This window comes from Heptranchias perlo, chromosome 10 (assembly GCF_035084215.1).
Source record: "Heptranchias perlo isolate sHepPer1 chromosome 10, sHepPer1.hap1, whole genome shotgun sequence".
NCBI classification, from domain to species: domain Eukaryota; kingdom Metazoa; phylum Chordata; class Chondrichthyes; order Hexanchiformes; family Hexanchidae; genus Heptranchias; species Heptranchias perlo.
The window spans coordinates 55,787,103-55,807,385 of NC_090334.1; the positions used below are offsets into that span (position 1 = coordinate 55,787,103).

Sequence of the window (20,283 nt, forward strand, 5' to 3'; positions counted from 1 at the left end):
AGAAAAGTATTGCTATATATTGTACTATCTTGTTGTATTGAATTCTGTAAAGATCCAGTAAAAATACTGTAACATATAATTTTGTTAAGCTGTACAATCTTACAGATGTGACGAGCAACCGATAATATAAAATATAATGAAAGTATTGAAAATAAACTGAGATTACTAGCTTTGAACAGAAACCTAAATATAATCAAAATAGTAATTATTTTTCATATCACACGTGTAAGACTGCAAAGGAGATATAATGAAACTGTGAATGGCAAACCATTCTTTGTTGGAAATTTTCTTACAAAGTTTAGGTAAAGGGTTCAGAATAGATTCGGTTACTCAATGCCGTGTGAAGCTGGTGTCAACAAATGATTTTCACCTGCTGTTTCAGGCAGCCACCCAATCATATAGCCAACCTCAAAAATCATACAATCTTGAATCAAAATTATTTTTAAATGAATTCCCATTTCCTTTAAAATCCAGTACTCAAATCTTACATATCGTTCTTATCAATAATAGATCATTTTACACTCAGTGTAAAATAAATGATTCCCTGGTGGAGCTGAAAAAGTAGGATATTGGTTTGAATTTACTATAATTGAATACAGAGAGTAGGTAAGTGCAACCCAATTTTAGTCTTACAAAGTTTCAACTCGAGACTCTTGCAGGCTCCAACACAGCAGCAGAATTTATATTTATTGTTGGAGAATTTTAGTGTTTGAGTACTAATTTATCTTATGTGGCGATACACCTAGTTAATAATCAGTGATGCCAATTTAATACTTTTGAACTATAATGGATCTTTGTTGTGGCCACGCATTTTCAGAGTATTGTACTGTCAAGGAACATCTGTCCATGATAAAGGAATTTTCTTTGTCTTTCCTATGTAAGCAGGCATGGGGAAATGCCATTTTCTGGCTTGGGTGTGTTTTTATTTCATAAACTGAACTTTTTTTTTGGTAGAGTGCCTTCAGAACTTCACCAAAATTGTGATCACAGATGATAGGCAGTGAGTATTTTGAGATGCACCACATCTCACTGCCAATAAAAAACACACAAACCTATATCTCAAATGGCACATGTGTATTGAAGCATCATCCTTGAAAACATTAAACCTTGCCCTTTAACTTAGCCTTAAACTCTTGAGTGGCTGCTACTGTATTCATTTGAATATCTGTCAGTATTCAGTTATTTTGTGGGCATAAGCCATCTGCAGCATCCGTGGTGTTGTGGGATATTTTAATCAGGCTAAGATATATGGAGCAACAAACAAATGAATCTTAATAACACAAAGATGAGACCATTCCAATCCTCATCCAGCACCATGCCTGTCTGCTCCTTGAGGTTGCAACCCCTTCTACTTTCTGAACATGCATTAGCATGGCCCTGTAATCTGGGTAACTCACCCTCCCTTTATCTGAAAGAATATTTAAATAAACCATTCATTTTCTTTCTAATTTAACCTAAACTTCTTTCCAACATTCTAAAATTCAATGGGGTGGAAATTTGTCTTAGTTCACAAGTCTGGGAGAAAATGGATGCCCCCTTTTTCCAAAGTAAACAAGCACAGATTTACCATAATGTACCCTGAGTTCCACTGGTCACATTGTTCAAAGGTCATGTTGTAGCATGTAGAGTGGCAGATTTAGGAATGATTGTATTACATCTGTCAAAGTACCACATTGTTGTCAAGAGTGTTGAGCAGGTGGGGAAAGGAATGAGCAGTTGCATTGTTCCTGCATCAATATGTTGGGGAAAGGGGGAAGAGAGGAATTGGCTGAGTAGAAGCATTCATCTTTTTGTTCTATTTTATTTTTATAAAGGTAACATTTTAAAATGCTGGGCTTTGGCTTTAAACATTGAGAATATAGACAGTTTGGCCTGGAAATTCAATGGCGCCATGCCTGTTTTTTAGGCGCGAAATGGGCTCCTAAGCATCCAATATGGTGGGCAGGGTGTGCATACCAAAAGTGCACTGCCTGCCATATTGGTGAAGGCAGAAAAAGAGGCGTCCAGGAACTGTGCCTGAAACAGGCATTGGGCCCTTTGCATATGAAAATAGGGGTCCTCCCTCTCCCGACCGCTTCCTCCTTCTCCCAGTCGTGCCCTCTCTACCGATCAATATCCCCCCCTCTCCCAGGACCTACCTGAGGGTCGCTGCCGAAATTGAAATAACCTTCGCTGGCGAGCTTCCTGAGGATACCCAATAGGCGTCTGGAGCTCATCGGTCTCATGAGACCCAAAGCCCAATATTGGATGTACTTCGAGCCTGCCCATTCTGTCGAGAACCAATTTTTAGACCTTAGACTCATATAAATCCTGTCGTGCCAGGATCACAAACAGAGCACTTGTACTTTGATCAGTACTTACAATTTAGAAGTGATTTGATCAAAGCTGGAAGTTTCTGCTCAACAACCAGTTGGGGTGAGGTAAACTCCACTTTTGGCTACGGGTCAGTGTTGGCAAAACTGAAGCCTTTTGGATATCACCAGCAGCTATGGCATCAACTCTATCAACCTCCCTGCTGCTTCCTAGGCTGAGCCCAGTGGTATTAAAGCACGGCATTCTGTTTTACCCAGAGCTGTACTTCCTGCCCACACATGGCCCGTCTCCAAGACCACCTTCTTCCACATCCAGAACATTGTCCACTTAAACCCCTCCATTGTTGGAGCTCTCGTCCACACCTTCATCACGTCGATGATTGATTTCTCTAATGCTCTCCTTCCCAGACTCCCCCATCTCCACCAAGGGTCCAGTAAGAGCATAGCCATGGCGTTCTGTGAGGAGATGTGTTTCATGCAGAAATCAGAGGGTTACAAAATAAGATGTCTGCACTTGAATATTGTAATGGATTCAATCTGCTATTAGAAGGGAATGGCTATAATTTCATGCCTCATATTTTGTAAAATAATTTGAGCATAATAAAGTAGAATGAGGATAAGGAATGCAACAGTAAAATATCGTGGGGATTAAATTGGATAACCCCCGAAAATGAGCATGGGGACCACAGTACGCGATTGACCAGCGCCCGTTCATTGTGCTGCAGGCAGTACGTTAAATTCGTGCTGCCTGCTGTTTTACATGATCGCTGCATGCAGCCAGTGCTACCTGTGCTGTTCATAGTCTGCACGGATCAGCAGCGGGCACGATATCGCGAGTGGCTAGCGTTACTTAAAGGCAGCCTGCACCTCTTAAAGGGGAGGTGCATTTGGTTTGTATTGAAGGTGAAGACAACTGAAAAACAAGCCTGTGCCATGCTATTGTATCATTAGTGATCAAATTGAACAATTTCAGCTTCTGCTGACTGCTTTATTCACATTTTATACTGATTCTACAAAGCAAAGGGTAAAACCTTGGGATAGCTGAAAGCCTCATTGAAGCTTCTGCTAAGTTTGGAAAATGGAACAAAGTTCAATTGTGCTGAACATGCAGGGGAAAATCCTAACCTCACTCTAAGCTTGAGGTAGACATTACAGCAAAACATTGATATCGTTTATAGTAAAATACATAGACATTTGTCTGCTTGATCTTTATTTTAATAAACACTTTAACCAGTATTCATAGATGGTATGGCTTAATTTAAAAAGAAATAAATATTTGTTTATATCACAGCAGTGAGTGTAATGCCAGTGTGATGACGCACTTTTCTTTCCTAATCTCACACATGCTCTTGTCCCCTTTACACAATAGCTCAATGGCTGTGCAGAGCAAGAAGGTGCCAGGTTTATCCCAGTCTATGTTGAGTTAGCTAACCTCAGCTGAGAAAGTAGTGATAATGCTCCAATTGGCCTTAGTTTTACTTAGTCCCAATCACGACCATAGTGACCCCTTGCTTGAGTGGACGGTGAGTATAGAGCTAAGTTCAGAGTTGATGGCCTTCACAGTTAAATGGCACTTGGAATCATCGCCAAATTGACTCAGGAATAGCTGCTAGTTGCACTCAGTTTCAGAGGGCCCATGGAATTGCTCCATTAATGATAAGTACTCCTCCTGTGTTGTGTCTACTATGACACCATGATACTTCTATCTTAAGATTAAGGGTATTGTAATTTTGCAGCTGTTGTAAGACATAGTTGGAAAGCATTTTCAACAAGATTACAAGATAGGGTGCCTGACTGATCATGTAACATCAACACCAAAAAAGGTGATATTCAGTAGTTAGTGCAGGTTATGAAATATTTAACTACATTTTTCAGGCACAATTTCAAACAAATTATGCCAAGTCATACATTATTTTGTTCAACATGATCTCTTCTACAATTTTGCTTCGCATTTGCAAAATAATTTCAATTTAATTTCACATGTACAATTTAAGTTGAGCTGAACTGAGCAGAATGATATACAACACGCCATGCTTGGTATAAAAATGGGCTTGCAGCTTCTCCATAAAAAATTTCTTGGATCTGCAGAGAGTGTAAAGGACAAAAAAAAAAGGAAACCTCGATCCTGTCTCCTCAGAGGTGCAAGAGGTGGAGAGAAGGAGGGACATCCTGAATCCGCAGGGGTTGGGGGGGGGGCAGAAGGCCCTCCAGACATATGTTCAGGAGCCAGTAGGAGAAAGCAGTGGCAGAGGTCATTGCCACGGTTATAGCTCCAAGAACATGGATGCAGTGCAGGAAGAAATTCAATGATTTAACACGAGTTGTCAAGGTGAGTGAGTTCAATCTTCAAATGGCAAATCTTACCACTAGCCTCATCCACTGCTCAATTCACTACATCCCCATTGCCCACCTAGCCAGAGACACCTGGTCAGAAGCCAGCAAGGTAAGTTCAAATCCTTTCCTTAGAGGGGAAGAGGAGCAGGTGCACTCCTCTGAGACCCACTAGGAAAGTCTGGGCCTCTGCTGTTCCCCCCCCCACCCCACCACAAGGCCTTGTTGAACACCCCCCTCCGTGACTTACCTACATGCTGGCGAGTCTTCCGTTAGTGCCAGTGGCCAGCCTCTGGGCTGTTACTTTCTGCCCATTTTGGGTGAGCAGCTGACTGACGGCAGTTAAATGGATACATTTTGCACTCGCCCCACTCTCTGCCAGCCTGAAACCTGCTCCAGGGTTAAAGTTTAACCTTATATCTTTCTTATTGTGTTCCACACCATTTTTCCATTTAGCTATTGCACATTTTTCCCATTGTGGTGTCTGTATTTTTCTGTTTGTGTCTGACTCATTTTCTCACTCTTTTTCTGAGTCCTTCTCTCTTCTCTGCGTCTTCCAATGTGTTGTACTGGTGACAGATAGTTCATAGGCCCTTTGCATATGGAGATAGGAGGCCTAACGCCTGTTTGAGGCCCATTTCCTGAAATTGGACCGCATGAGCACAACAGGAGCCAGGCCTACTGCATTCAACAACAACAACAACAACAACAACTACTACTACTACTTGTATTTTATATAGCGCCTTTAACATAGTAGCACATCCCAAGGCACTTCACAGGAGCGTTAACTATGTCTAGATGTGGCCTAATCAGCCTGCCTTTAAAGGTCGTCACCAAAAAGGAAATGTTTTAGGTAAATGCTTACTTAAATATTGAGCTGGGAGGAGCAAGAGTGCTCCGCAGCAGTCCTGAAGATCGTTGCCGGACTTCGCTCAGCCCCCTCCTGATTGCCTCCCCCGCTCCCGATCGCCTCCTCGCTCTTCCAGGACCTACCTGAGGGCTGCTGCCGGGAGGCAGCCGGCCTAACTTCATCCTTGTGGATCCGGCGGGCTGTCTCTTGACGCCCAGTTGGCGTCCGCAGCTTGCCGGTAATACGTGGATGAGGCCAAAGGCCCAATTTCAGGTGAACCTCAGGCTTTCGGCTTTGCCACCTATTTCAGACCCGAAAACAGGCTGAAACACATTTCCACCCCATTATTTTTTGACTTTTTAAAAAAAAATCAGTGGGCCCTTTGAGCTGATCAGCATGGTTTGTTAGTGGTTTGTAAATCAATTTTTAATAAATAGACGTTTGAGCCAAAGAGGATTTTTTTGCCCTATGAATACTTTTGTGCTAAGCTGAGCTACAGGACTTTTAATTATATTGAGTTTTAAGAAATTCTTAGAATTTCTCATTATGTTAGTTTGAGGATATTGAAAAATAAATACTTGGGCCTTGTACTTCCTTTATTAGATCAGAATTTGATCTTTAGAAATTACCAATACGTATGTTGAACCCTGTAAGCTCGCAAATGTATTCTAGAGATAATCTGGGGTATATATGACAATGACGATGATGACAGCAGCAACAACAACAACTTTAATGTAAAACATCTCAAGGTGCATCACAGAGGTGTAATCAGACAAAAATGGTTGCCGAGCCGAGCCAAAGAAGGAGTTACTAGGAAGGTTGACCAAAAACTTGACCAAAGAAATGAGTTTGAAGGAGGGTCATAATGGAGAAGGTGGGAGAGATGGTGGGGTTTAGGTGGGAAATTCCAGAGCACGGGGCCTCGACGGCTGAAGGCATGGTCACTAATTTTGGGATGAGGGGTGTGCTGGGCATGTACAAGAGGCCAGAATCGGGGGAACAGAGAGTTTATTGAGCTGTCCTGCCTATCTGTGTCAAATAAGAGCTCTAAATCCTTTAAATGTAGACCATAGTAACTGAATTCCAATTTCACTTAATGCTGTTCAGGAACAGTCAAAACTAATCTTGAAATTTCTTTGTCATGCTCTTACATTGGCTCCCACTGTATTTTAACATCTTTAGAGAAGCAGTCAACACAAATTAAATGACAAAGCTATTAGAAGATTACTTGCTAAGCAACCTGAAATTACAAAATACTTTTTTTTGGCATCAAGAATGACCTGTTATCGGACCAGGAAACAGCAACAATAGATAATGTGACACTGATATAACAAGTAGTCCCGACTCACTGTAAATTTCGAGTAGATCAGTCGTTTTTTGTAGAGGGATCACTTTCCCCAACACTCAGATTTCTGACCAAGACCTGAGAGGTAAAGGCTCACCTGAAGGAACTGTGAGTGCAATGCCCAATGCTAGTTTCTCATTCGGATTAGAATGCATGGCTTTAGGTAGAACTTATTGTAGGCTGATTTGTAAATATTGCAACAAGTTTGCCTCTCAGGAAACCTTCGGAATGTGTGCACTTCAATTCAGTTTACAGTTGCAATTCCTAATATATTACGACATGTTGGAAATGTTCATCAGGTTTTATGTTCTTGATACAGGAGAATGTTTTAATGCAAATTACAGTGACAAGGGGCCCGATATTACCATGGCGGTGGGGGGGGGGGGTCTATTGGGCGCGTGGGTAACGCGCCCGGTGGAATCAGTTAGCTCCGCGCGCAATTACAGGATAATTGGAGCCACTTACCTTTGCTTCCGGGTTTCCCGCTGGTAAGCTGCACGGTGGGCGGACTGCGCATGCGCAGTAAGGTCTGACAGCTGGAGGAGCTCTATTTAAAGGGGCAGTCCACCAATGCTCCTCCTGCTGCAAACAACGAATGCGACACCATGGAGCACTCCAGAGGGAAGGCTGCCCAAGATTCTCGGACTCCTCACTCCAGCTGCTGCTGGATGGGGTGAGAAGGAGGAGGGAAACATTGTTCCTATCTGATGGGAGGAAGTGCCCTCCCTCCACCACGAGGAAGGCATGGTTGGAGGTGGCAGAGGAGGTCAGCAGCTGCGGCAACGTTGCACGAACCTGGGTCCAGAGCTGCAAGAGATTTAATGATCTAACCAGGTCAGGCAAAGTGAGTATACTTACGCATTCTCCCACACTCCGTCTTCCACATCACCTCCACCACCACACAACTCCTTCTGCACTGCCACCACAACGCTCTCGCATCACTCCTCACATCCAATCAACTATCATCCTCACCTTGCCTGCACGTACTCACCGCCCCTGTCCCCATTCGAACACTACCACGCACCCCAATCCTCATACAATGTCATGGCCATGTTGCACACGCACCCTCCCATCAACCTTCCTTACGCTCAACCCACCCACACCAATGCATGCAGCGTCTCACCATGCAAGCATCACTCAATCACGCCTCTGTGTTCTGCCTTGATAGGAGAAGAGATGCCAGAACGCCCGGGAGAGGGCACGGACCGGAGGGGGCCCGCCACACCAGGTGGTGGTAACGGACGCGGAGCAGCAGGTGCTAGAGATCAGCCGCACGCTGGAGTGCCTGTCCGTGGCGGATGCCGAGACTGGGATTGCACAAGCGGCTGGTGACAGAAAGCTAACACTCAGCACACATGATAGCGAATGATCTTAGCTTCACTTGGCATCTGCCGCACCTCAACATCTGTCCACATGCCTAATATTGCTTTCTGTTCTCTTGCAGGGCCATCTGCGAGCGCCGTGAGCGTGGAGGGCGATTCCTCAGAGGACCTGCCGGTCTCTGAGGGTCCATCGTCACATCCGAGCCATGCATCCACCACTTCGGTGGGTCCCCGTCCTCACTTAGTTGGGCTTGCACATGGTGAGTCACCACGCACATGTGAGCACGAGCAGACCCTGGTGGCAGGGACAGCCGTGGAGAGTCCACGTCAGTGGGAGCACTCTTCTCCAGGCTCTGCTCAGCTGGACCCAGATGCTGAACCCCGGGGGCCAGCTATGAAAAGGAGAGTCATCGAGGGGCAGCAGCACATTGCCGAGGTGCTGGAACAGGTGCCACGCGCACTCTCCACAATTGCGCAGAGGATGGAGGAGTCCAACTCCTGCATGAGGGGAATGGTGGCACAGGTACAGGAGGGTATCTGCGAGATAGTGTCGCGGGTAGGTGTGGGAATGTCTGCGATGGAGAAAAGGCTGGCCTCCCTCGAGCGTCAAGCACGGCTCAACAATGAGTCCATCCAGGCCCTGACAACGGCTGTTCGGACTCAGGGTGAGCAACATTCTGCCGCCTTAAACAGACTGACAGATACATTGCAGGTGGCCTTCCAAGGCCTCACACAAGTTCTCCAAACTGCCGTCCAGCAGGGTGGAAGGAGTGATGTGGGCCTGGGCCACGAGAGGGATGATGGTGAAAGGGGACATGGAAGCGGGGACGCAACTCAAGGCGCTCCCATGTCTCACCCATTGACCCCTCTCAACCAGTACCCGCAATGCTGCCTCCTCTCCAGGTGGCCGAGTCTGCCCCTGCACAGGTGCAGGAGGAGCAGTCTTTGGAGGGACCCTCACGGGCACCGAAACCCAGAGGGCGTAGGCCCAAAGCATCTAATCGGTCAGGGCATGGACAAGAGCAACCTGCCACTACCTCTGCTGAAGCCACAGGGGTAGCACCACATAGGGGTTCCCGGAAGCGTAAGGCGAAGGTGTTGTGAGCACAAAGGGAATGCACAAGGGTGTATGACGATTTGTCATGTTTTTTATTTATATTTGTTTAGTTCACATCCACAATAAACCCCATTGTTATCACCACTACTGCCACATCTTGCCCATTCTTCACTGGCTTGTGCAATAGGTCCCTTTCGTGGGGCTCACCATGAAGACGAACACTTGGTCCCACCCATTGGGTCATACTACAGTGGGTGCAGGTATAGTTGCAGGCTGGAGAGGACTGGACTCTTCAGACAGTCTGATGTTAGAAGAACCGTTCACATATCAGTGCCTCCCTGGCCTGCTCAATTGTGGACCTGGTAGCAATGTGGATGTCATTATACCAATGCTGTGGCTCGGTGGTGGGGTTCCTCAGAGGTGTCATAAGCCACGTGTGCAGGGGATATCCCTTGTCCCCGAGGAGTCAGCCCTTGTGGGTGTTGGGTGAGTGGAAAAGGGGCGGCACGGTGGACTCCCTGAGGATGAAGGAATCGTGGCAGCTGCCAGGGTATCTGGCGCACACGTGAAGGAATCTCTTGCGGTGGTCACAGAATAACTGAGTGTTCATGGAGTGATAGCCCTTCCTATTGACGAACAGTCCTGGCTCGTGTGGAGGGGCCCGTATTGCTATATGGGTGCAATCGATTACACCCTGCACCCGTGGGAAGCCAGCCACAGCGTGGAATCCCACTGCCCTCTCCATCTGGCTGTGGTCATCCACGGGGAAGTTGATGTAGTGCGAGGCCCTGTGAAACAAGCCGTCGGTGACCTGCCTTATGCACTTGTGTGCAGACGACTGAGAGACGCCGGTGATGTCCCCGGTGGCACCCTGGAAGGATCCGGAGGCGAAGAAGTTGAGGGCAGTGGTGACTTTGACAGCGACAGGTAAGAAGATGGTGCTCGGGCCAGCCGGGAGCAGCTCGTCATTAAGGAGGCTGCAGATGTCCGCGACTACCTGGCGACTGAATCTGAGCCTCCGTATGCACTGCTCCTCAGAGAGGTCCAGGAAGCTGAGCCTCGTTCTGTAGACCCTGTGGCGAGGGTAGTCCCTTCTGCGATGCATCTCTCTCTGCGGTTGCCCTCCCTCCTGCTGTGCAGGTGGGTGTGTCACAGCACTCTGTTGTGGAGCTCCACGTGTCAGGGGCGGACGCGTGGCCGGCGAGGCTGGTGATGCTGTTCGTCCTCCGAGGAGGTCATGACTGCAACTATGGCGGCCCCCATCCGGAAGGTGTACGTCTGAGGGGGTCCGCAAGGTAGGTAAGTGTGTCTGCACATCGGGGTTGAGGTTCCAGGTCGGTGAATTTTCTTGTTAGGAGGAGGGTGGTGGAGGCCAAACTTTGTCCAAAGTGACAGAGTGGCCTCCTGCGATGGTTAAGGGTCTCCCCCCCCGACCTGTCGGATGGACCTTTGCAGCTGCCACAGGCTGCTGCTGGCTGCAACATGTCCGTTTGAACTGGGAGTGTTTCCCCCAGTACGGGAAACAGTCTCTGTCAATTGCAAAATCTCATCTCTCCTAATATAACAGGTCAATCAGGTCTGTAAACAGCTTGAAGTACCTGTTCAATTACTTTAAGTGGCACCCCGCTGGCTTTAATTGCCGGCGGGAGTCCCACATGCGGGGGCTGCGTGTGCATGTCAGCGCTTCTGTGGGAAACCCGGAAGTGGGCGGGTTGGAGCCGTGCTCCCGACCCGCCCCGGGAATCCCCGATTTTCGGAGCCCCCCCCCGCCAGGAACGCACCCGATGGCGGGTGCTAAAATCGACCCCAAGATTTCTAAAGTCTTGAAATGACTCTATGTTTTTAATGTCTCAGATAAAATAGTGGACAAAGAAATTTGATGCATACTTCTTAAGTGTTGATACATTAATATCATACAACAAATTTTCCACGAGTATCCAATATGAAAGTAATAGAAGGAATATTGGAATACAAGATATTACAACACCTGCAGCTAGAGAAATAGAGAAAGTGAGCCTATACAGGTTAAAGAGTAACAAATTTAGGTGGATGTAATACGGAGGAACATGGGAACATCATGGATAATATCTTGCAAAGCATGATCACCTAATGATTGAATAAATTTTCTTAAGAAAGTGGAGACTTGGCAGCAATTTTTTAAGTTCTCCATATCTACTAAAAATATAGTTAGCAGCTTCTGTGAAAGGGCATCTTTTAGAAATGCATTTGAACAATCACCCGACTGCCAAATGTGCATTCATGATGAGAAATAGCTTTACTCTGCAAGTTGTACTACAGGATAAATGTTTATCTAGACTTTGTTGTTACAACAGTGGCATTCTATTCTAACAGGATTTCACAGGCTTACAAAGATTTGAAGGTTGACAAAAAATTCTAAATATGAACATATGAACAAGTTCTTGCAAGCTACCCCACCCAGGCCCATGACTTATTGATTCAGTCACTATGTGAACTCTACAAATCCTGCAGGGAGAAGATGAAGGGGTTCACTGGAATGAATATAGGACCTCGAAGAAATGTATTAAAATAGTGATCAGAGGGGCAAAGAGAGACCTGGGAAAAAGCATAGCTACAGACATACAGTAAGATACTCCATCAGTACTTCAGTAGGAGGGCATTCAGCGAAGAGGTAAGAACCATAAAAGATGCAAATAGGACTGAAACAGTACAAGACAGTTAATATTCTGGATTATTGTTTCCTCCAAGCATTCACAAGGAAAGACATGAGTAACATGCACTCCCCAAGCAGTGATAAACTAAGCAGAATTAATTATTTTTATATAAATGAGATGGAAGTTTTAAACAGGCTAAAAGGGCTCAAAACAAACAAGTATCCTGGGATAGATGGTATTTATCCCAGAGTAATAAGAGATACTAGGGAAAAGATTTGTTAGGCTTTGACAGTTATTATGAGGGAGTCACTGGATACTGGAGCAGTATCAGTAGATGGGGAATAGGTTAATATGGTGCCCATTACCCAGATGGACAACTGTAGACACATTGGGTAATTTTAACTTAGGGCAATGGTGTAAAATGGGTGATATTGAATTAGCCAGCTATTATACATAAGAACATAAGAACATAAGAAATAGGAGCAGGAGTAGGCCAATCGGCCCCTCGAGCCTGCTCCGCCATTCAATAAGATCATGGCTGATCTGATCCTAACCTCAAATCTAAATTCATGTCCAATTTCCTGCCCGCTCCCCGTAACCCCTAATTCCCTTTACTTCTAGGAAACTGTCGATTTCTGTTTTAAATTTATTTAATGATGTAGCTTCCACAGCTTCCTGGGGCAGCAAATTCCACAGACCTACTACCCTCTGAGTGAAGAAGTTTCTCCTCATCTCAGTTTTGAAAGAGCAGCCCCTTATTCTAAGATTATGCCCCCTAGTTCTAGTATCACCCATCCTTGGGAACATCCTTACCGCATCCACCCGATCAAGCCCCTTCACAATCTTATATGTTTCAATAAGATCGCCTCTCATTCTTCTGAACTCCAATGAGTAGAGTCCCAATCTACTCAACCTCTCCTCATATGTCCGCCCCCTCATCCCCGGGATTAACCGAGTGAACCTTCTTTGTACTGCCTCGAGAGCAAGAATGTCTTTTCTTAAGTATGGACACCAAAACTGTATGCAGTATTGCAGGTGTGATCTCACCAATACCTTATATAACTGCAGCAATACCTCCCTTATTTTATGTTCTATCCCCCTAGCAATAAAAGCCAACATTCCGTTGGCCTTCTTGATCACCTGCTGCACCTGCATGCTAACTTTTTGATTTTCTTGCACTGGGACCCCCTGATCCCTTTGTACTGCAGTTCTTTCCAGTTTCTCGCCATTAAAATAATAACTTGCTCTCTGATTTTTCCTGCCAAAGTGCATAACCTCACATTTACCAATATTGTATTGCATCTGCCAAATCTCTGCCCACTCACCCAGCCTGTCTATATCCCCTTGTAGGTTTTTTATGCCCTCCTCACTCTCTACTTTCCCTCCCATCTTTGTATCATCTGCAAACTTTGATACGTTACACTCGGTCCCCTCCTCCAAATCGTTAATATAGATTGTAAAGAGTTGGGGACCCAGCACCGACCCCTGCGGAACACCACTGGCTACTGGTTGCCAGTCCGAGAATGAACCGTTTATCCCAACTCTCTGCTTCCTGTTAGATAACCAATCCTCCACCCATGCCAGAATATTACCCCCAATCCAGTGATTCTTTATCTTGAGCAATAATCTTTTATGTGGCACCTTGTCGAATGCCTTCTGGAAGTCTAAATACACTACGTCCACTGGTTCCCCTTTATCCACCCTGTACGTTATGTCCTCAAAGAACTCAAGCAAATTTGTCAGACGTGACTTCCCCTTCGTAAAGCCATGCTGACTTTGTCCTATTAAATTATGTTTATCCAAATGTTCTGCTACTGTCTCCTTAATAATAGACTCCAACATTTTACCCACCACAGATGTTAGGCTAACTGGTCTATAATTTCCAGCCTTCTGCCTACTACCCTTTTTAAATAAGGGTGTTACATTAGCAGTTTTCCAATCTGCCGGGACCTTTGCCGAGTCCAGAGAATTTTGGAAAATTACTACCAAAGCATCCACAATCCCTACTGCCACTTCCCTCAAGACCCTCGGATGTAAGCCATCAGGTCCAGGGGATTTAGGATGTAAGCCATCAGGTCCCATTAATTTACTGAGTACCAATTCCTTAGTGATTTTAATCGTATTTAGCTCCTCCCCCCCCAGAGCCCCCTGTTTGTCCAGTGTTGGGATATTCTTAGTGTCCTCTACCGTAAAGACTGAAACAAAATATTTGTTCAGCATTTTTGCCATCTCCATGTTTCCCACCATTAATTTCCCGGTCTCATCCTCTAAGGGACCTACGTTTGCCTTAGCCACCCTTTTTCTTTTTATATAACTATAGAAACTCTTGCTATCTGTTTTTATATTTTTTGCTAATTTATTTTCATAATCTATCTTCCCTTTCTTAATCAATCCTTTAGTTACTTTTTGCTGTCTTTTGAAGACTTCCCAATCTTCTATCCTCCCACTAGGTTTGGCTACCTTATATGTCCTTGTTTTTAGTCGGATACTATCCTTAATTTCTTTACTTAGCCACGGATGGCTGTCATTTCTTTTACACCCTTTTTTCCTCAGTGGAATATATATTTTTTGACAGTTGTAAAATAACTCCTTAAATGAACACCACTGCTCATGTACCGTCTTACCCTTTAATCTATTTTCCCAGTCCACTTTAATCAATTCCGCTCTCATACCATCATAGTCTCCTTTATTCAAGCTCAGTACGCTTGTTTGAGAACCAACCTTCTCACCCTCTAATTGGATATGGAATGTAACCATGTTATGGTCACTCATTCCAAGGAGATCCTTAACTAGGACATCATTAATTAATCCTGGCTCATTAGTGCACCCCACTAGTTACAGATTGCCATGTTGAAAATGACTCTTTTATCCCGACTCTTTGTTTTCTGTTAGTTAGCGAATCCTCTATCCACGCCTGTATATTACACCCAACACCATGAGCTCTTACACCTTCCGATGGAAGGGAAAATCAGGCAGGATGTATAATGGGCGGCTAATTGGATATGACCTATTTTACACTATCATCTGAAGTTAAAATGACCCCTGTTAGTCTTATTAGGAATAAACCTGAAGATTATCTGTACAATAACAATCGAGTAAACAACAGTCAACATGGACTCAGAAGAGAGTGATCCTGCCTGACCAATGTCCTTGACTTTTTTGAGGAAGTGGTTTCCATAAGACCATAAGACCATAAGAGATAGGAGCAGGAGTAGGCCATTCGGCCCCTCGAGCCTGCTCCTCCATTTAATGAGATCATGGCTGATATGATTTTTACACAACTCCACTTTCCCACCCTTTCCCCATATCCTTTGACTCCCTTGCTGATCAAAAATTTGTCTAACTCAGCCTTGAATGTATTCAATGACTCAGCCTCCACAGCTTTTTGGGGTAAAGAATTCCAAAGATTCACGACCCTCTGGGCGAAGAAATTCCTCCTCATTTCCGTCTTAAACGGGCGACCCCTTATCCTGAGACTATGCCCCCTAGTTTTAGATTCCCCCATGAGGGGTAACATCCTCTCAGCATCTACCCTATCGAGTCCCCTCAGAATCTTATATGTTTCAATAAGATCTCCTCACATTCTTCTAATCTCCAATGAGTATAGACCCAACCTGTTCAATCTTTCCTCATAAAGCAACCCTTCCATTCCCGGAATCAACCTAGTGAACCTTCTCTGAACTGCCTCCAATGCAAGTAAATAAGGGCACCAGAACTGTACGCAGTACTCCAGGTGTGGTCTCACCAGCACCCTGTACAGTTGTAGCATGACTTCCCTGCTTTTATACTCCATCCCCCTGGAAATAAAGGTCAATATTCCGTTTGCCTTCTGGATTACCTGCTGCACCGTATGTGGACTTTTTGTGTTTCATGTACGAGGACGCAGCATTTTGTAGTATTTCTCCATTCAAATAATATTTTGCTTTTTTATTTTTCCTCCCAAAGTGGATGACTTCACATTTTCCCACATTATATTCCATCTGCCAAATTTTTGCCGATTCGCTTAACCTGTCAATATCCCCTTGCAGACACTTTGTGTCCTCATCGCAACTTGCTTTTCCACCTATCTTTGTATCATCAACAAATTTGGCCACACGACACTCTGTTGCTTCATCCAAGTCATTGACATATATTGTAAATAGTCGAGGCCCCAGCACTGATCCCTGCGGCACCCCACTAGTTGCAGATTGCCATTTTGAAAATGACCCTTTTATCCCGACTCTTTGTTTTCTGTTAGTTAGCCAATCCTTTATCCATGCCAGTATATTACCCCCAACACCATGAGCTCTCATCTTATGCAATAATCTTTTATGTGGCTCCTTATCGAATACCTTTTGGAAATCCAAATATACTGCATCCATTGGTTCCCCTTTATCCACCCTACCCGTTACTTCCTCAAAGAACTCTAATAAATTCATCAGATATGATTTCCCCTTCATAAAACCATGTTGACTCTCCTTGATTGTATTATGAGTCTCCAAATGTCCTGCTACTACTTCCTTAATAATGGATTCTAGCATTTTCCCAATGACAGATGTTAGGCTAACTGGTATATAGTTACCTGCTTTCTGTCTCACTCCCGTCTTGAATAGGGGTGTTATGTTTGCGGTTTTCCAATCCGCTGGGACCTTTCCAGAATCTAGTGAATTCTGGAAGATTACAACCAATGCATCCACTATCTCTGTGGCCACTTCCTTTAAGACCCTCGGATGCAAGCTATCAGGTCCAGGGGACTTGTCAGCCTTTAGACCCATTAATTTACCTAGTACTTTTTCTCTAGTGATAGTGATTGATTTTAGTTCCTCCCTCCACTTTGCCCCTTGATTTTCTACTATTATTGGTATGTTATTAGTGTCTTCCACTGTGAAGACAGATAAAAAATATCTGTTCAATTCTTCTGCCATTTCCTCGTTTTCCATTATTATTTCCCCCAAGTGAACTGTGGAAAATCCTATGACATGATGTACCTAGACGTATGAAGGTACGGACAATGACAGACAGGAAAAGACCCTTTGATCCATCCAGCCTGTCCCACACAGTGGTGATACCTTTATCACAATATATACACTCCCCACCCCACCCCACTCAAAACCATGTGGTCTCCTGGGAGAGGCAAGAAACCAGATAAAAACCCAGGCCAATTTGGGGGAAAAAAAATCTGGTAAATTTCTCTCCATCCTCCTTAGGTGATTGAAACTAGTCCAGGAGATCACTCTGGCCCTGATGAATTTATGCTGTACCTACCGAGGTGATCTCTGTCCCAGCCAGAATCAGATCCAGCTCCTGCTTGAAGGAATTCAGTGAATCAGCGTCCACCGCACGAGACGGCAGCCTGTTCCACAGGTCCACTATTCTCTGGGAAAAGAACTTCCTCCTGACATTTACCCTAGATCTGGCCTTATACAACTTTAAATTGTGACCCTTGAACTTCCAGAAGTCATTTGACAACGTTCCATTTTAAAGGCTATTAGTTAAGATCAAAGCTATAGTGATTCAATGGTTGGATAAAAAAGTTGGCTGAAGGGTAGAAAACAGTAGGTACATGTTAGAGGAGTTATGTCAGGGTGAGCAGAAGTACTAAGTGGGTGCTCCAAGGGTCAGTATATTGTGCCCATTTCTGGTCACCAAGACACAGGGGACACACTCAAGTGCTGGTGGCGTTATAGAGAAAGGCCACAAAGCTAATCCCAAGTCTTAAGAGGCCTGAATTATGAGGAAAAACGGGAGAAACCTGGGCTTTGCTTAACTACATCATTAGGATCCCAATTTGCATGGGAAAGAGGGCTTCTTTGAAAGTTACAGCGGGCTGATTGTCGGGGTGAACAGGGCGGTAAGGTTACCGACCCCATTTTTAGGCCCTTACTGCCCTGTTAATGACAATTTGTTCAAGTGAAAATCAACCCCAGAGATTCCTAAATGGAGTTGATGTAAAGATGCTAAGATGCTGTTATCACAACTGTTCACTTCTCCACCCTTCCAAACAGAATGTCAGTTCCCCATTACACATAGTGTGATAGCTCATCAAATATTGGATTTTCAGTTGGCTGTAACAGACCCATAAAGGTGAAATAATTGGTGAAAGATAATGCTCCAATCTGCACCAGTGCACAAATAGAGACGTGAAAGTGTAGGACACAGTACAGAACAAAATTAACTGCTGGCTTCAGAACTTGATTGTCTCTCCATTCCTATTAATGTACCCCTTGGGATAATAAAAAGTGAATCAATAGTCACATTGCAGCAAAAGAACAGAGCCTATTTAAATTACAGTTAAACATTGATCACCAGCGTGCTGCCTCACTCGAAGACTTGCACTGGAACAGAACACATTTGTGATCTTTGAAAACTACTATCTTCAGATTAAATTTCCACATTGTAGGGTAACTGGTTGGAATATATTTTGATTTTTTTTCATTCAATTTAGTTACTTTGTTTTCACGCAATTATTTTCCTGGATTAAAAGCTACTTTTCCAAACTATTCAAATGCTCACTATAAGGCACTGCCACCCATCACTGTATATGGAGTGTGATCACAAAGTTTTTGATTTTACTGAATATATAATTCAGGATATGAAGCTGAATGTCATAAAAACTGAGACATTTCAGAGATTCCCCAAGGCCTTGGCCACTAGAGGGCAGAACATGCACAGATTACTAACCTGTGGACAGTGTGGGCTCGAAATTCGGCCGTGTGGTGTCCGTTGTTTCTGCGCTACGTGGTCTCCTGAAGTTCCAAAATGAGTGCACACGACGTGCGCCGGACACCATCTTGGTAAAGGGGTTTGCGCAGGCGCAGATAACGAACACTGGCAGCATGTAAAGTAAGGAGAATATGCATTAGATCAGTGTTTAAAGGGATAAACACCATTTTGGCACAACGCTGCAGCCAACCGCGACCAGCTAAACATGTCCTAGACAGCCTGGAGGACCCCCCCCCCCCACCAGCGTTATTTAAAGGACCACCATGCAGGATTTAGAGGTTAGTTGCTGGATTATTGCTTCTGGTCGCTGATGCACTTGTACCTGTTTTTGGAGGTTTCCTATACTTGAAGACTAGGACTAGGGGACATAGCCTAACATTTAGAGCCAGGACTTGCAGGAGTGAAGTTAGGAAACGCTTCTACGAGCAAAGGGTGGGAGAAGATTAGAACGCTCTTCTGCAAACAGTAGTTGATGCTAGCTCTATTGCTAATTTTAAGTCTGAGATTGATAGATGTTTGCTAACCAAGGGTATTAAGGGATATGGGGCTAAGGCCATAGATCAGCCATGATCTTACTGAATGGCGGAATAGGCTCGAGGGGCTAAATGCCACTGTCTCTCGATGCCTCCTGTTATGCGCCACCTTGTCCTGCAAGAAAGCAGGATGTGTGTCGGTGAGTGTCCTGTAGGATGTTTGGGTGGTGTGCCTGTCATGGTTAAATAGATGCCAGTGTGTGTGACCTGCGTGTTGTGGGTTTGCGGCTTGCAACAGTGGTAATGTGTGAGGGTGAGAGGAAGCATCTGATTGGAAGAGTTGAGTACTGATTGAAAGAGTTTGTTGGTATGTGGGTGATGGCAGTGTAGTGCGTGGAACAGTGGACTAGTGGTGCAGTTGGTAGGAGATGCCTCTTGACAGTTGAACCCTCTCGCCTTGACCACTCGTGTTAAAGCATTGAACTTTTTCCTGCACTGCATCCGTGTTTGTGGTGCAATGCGCCTGGCATTGACTTAATTCCCTACTGCATCCCACTGCCTTGTGAGCATTTGTCTGGAGGGCCGCTTACCCTCCTGCGGATATAGGATGCCACTCCTGCTGTCTACCTCTTGCACCAAGGCCGTTAGTGCATCAGGGGAGAACCTTGGTGCACGCAATCTCGCAGGCCTGGTACAAACTCAGATTGGCAGATTGGTGATGCCTGGCGTACAAATTGGAGGATGTGGGATATAGTGGTGCGCAACCTTTATTCAATGTTTTAACATAACTCAACAGTTTGTAAACATAGGGATGGGACCTGTGTTTTATGTGTGCGATGTCTGATCTCCGTTCAGACTCCGTGCGGACCTGTGTCTTATTTTTTGCAATACCTTTAATAGGTGTAGCCTGCCTTTAAGAGATGCGAGCAACTCACCCGAGATTTGGGTCCCCCCTGCTGGTGAGAAGTGGAGAGAATGGAGAAAATGGAGGGACGAACACAGTTAGGGCTTCACACTGCGCATCTATCAGGTAAATGAAGTTGCAGCATTAATCTAACGTGCTGGCTGCATCAGTACCACCGGGCGTTGGCTAATCACGCACTGCGATGCCCACGCCTGGATTCGGGAGTTAACCAATTTAACCTCCTAAGTCTTTTGGTGAGATTCTGAGAAATGAAACTATAGAAAAAAACTAGGAAAAATAGGCTAAACAGCATGCAATAACATAAAACAATAGGCTCACATAACTTCCTATAAG

At 44.9% G+C, this 20,283-nt stretch overlaps 1 long non-coding RNA gene across 3 annotated transcripts in view; it reads left to right on the forward strand.

The window, feature by feature from the left end:
- LOC137326587 (uncharacterized) overlaps nucleotides 1-20,283 on the forward strand; it is a 233,538-nt gene that overhangs the window by 147,974 nt on the left and 65,281 nt on the right. Inside the window, exon 4 of one of the 3 annotated variants that reach the window (XR_010964227.1) lies at nucleotides 19,926-20,055. The exons of the other annotated variants lie outside the window; for them this stretch is intronic. This is a non-coding gene — a long non-coding RNA (uncharacterized lncRNA). The remainder of the gene's footprint in view (nucleotides 1-19,925; nucleotides 20,056-20,283) is intronic. 3 annotated transcript variants of the gene reach the window in all.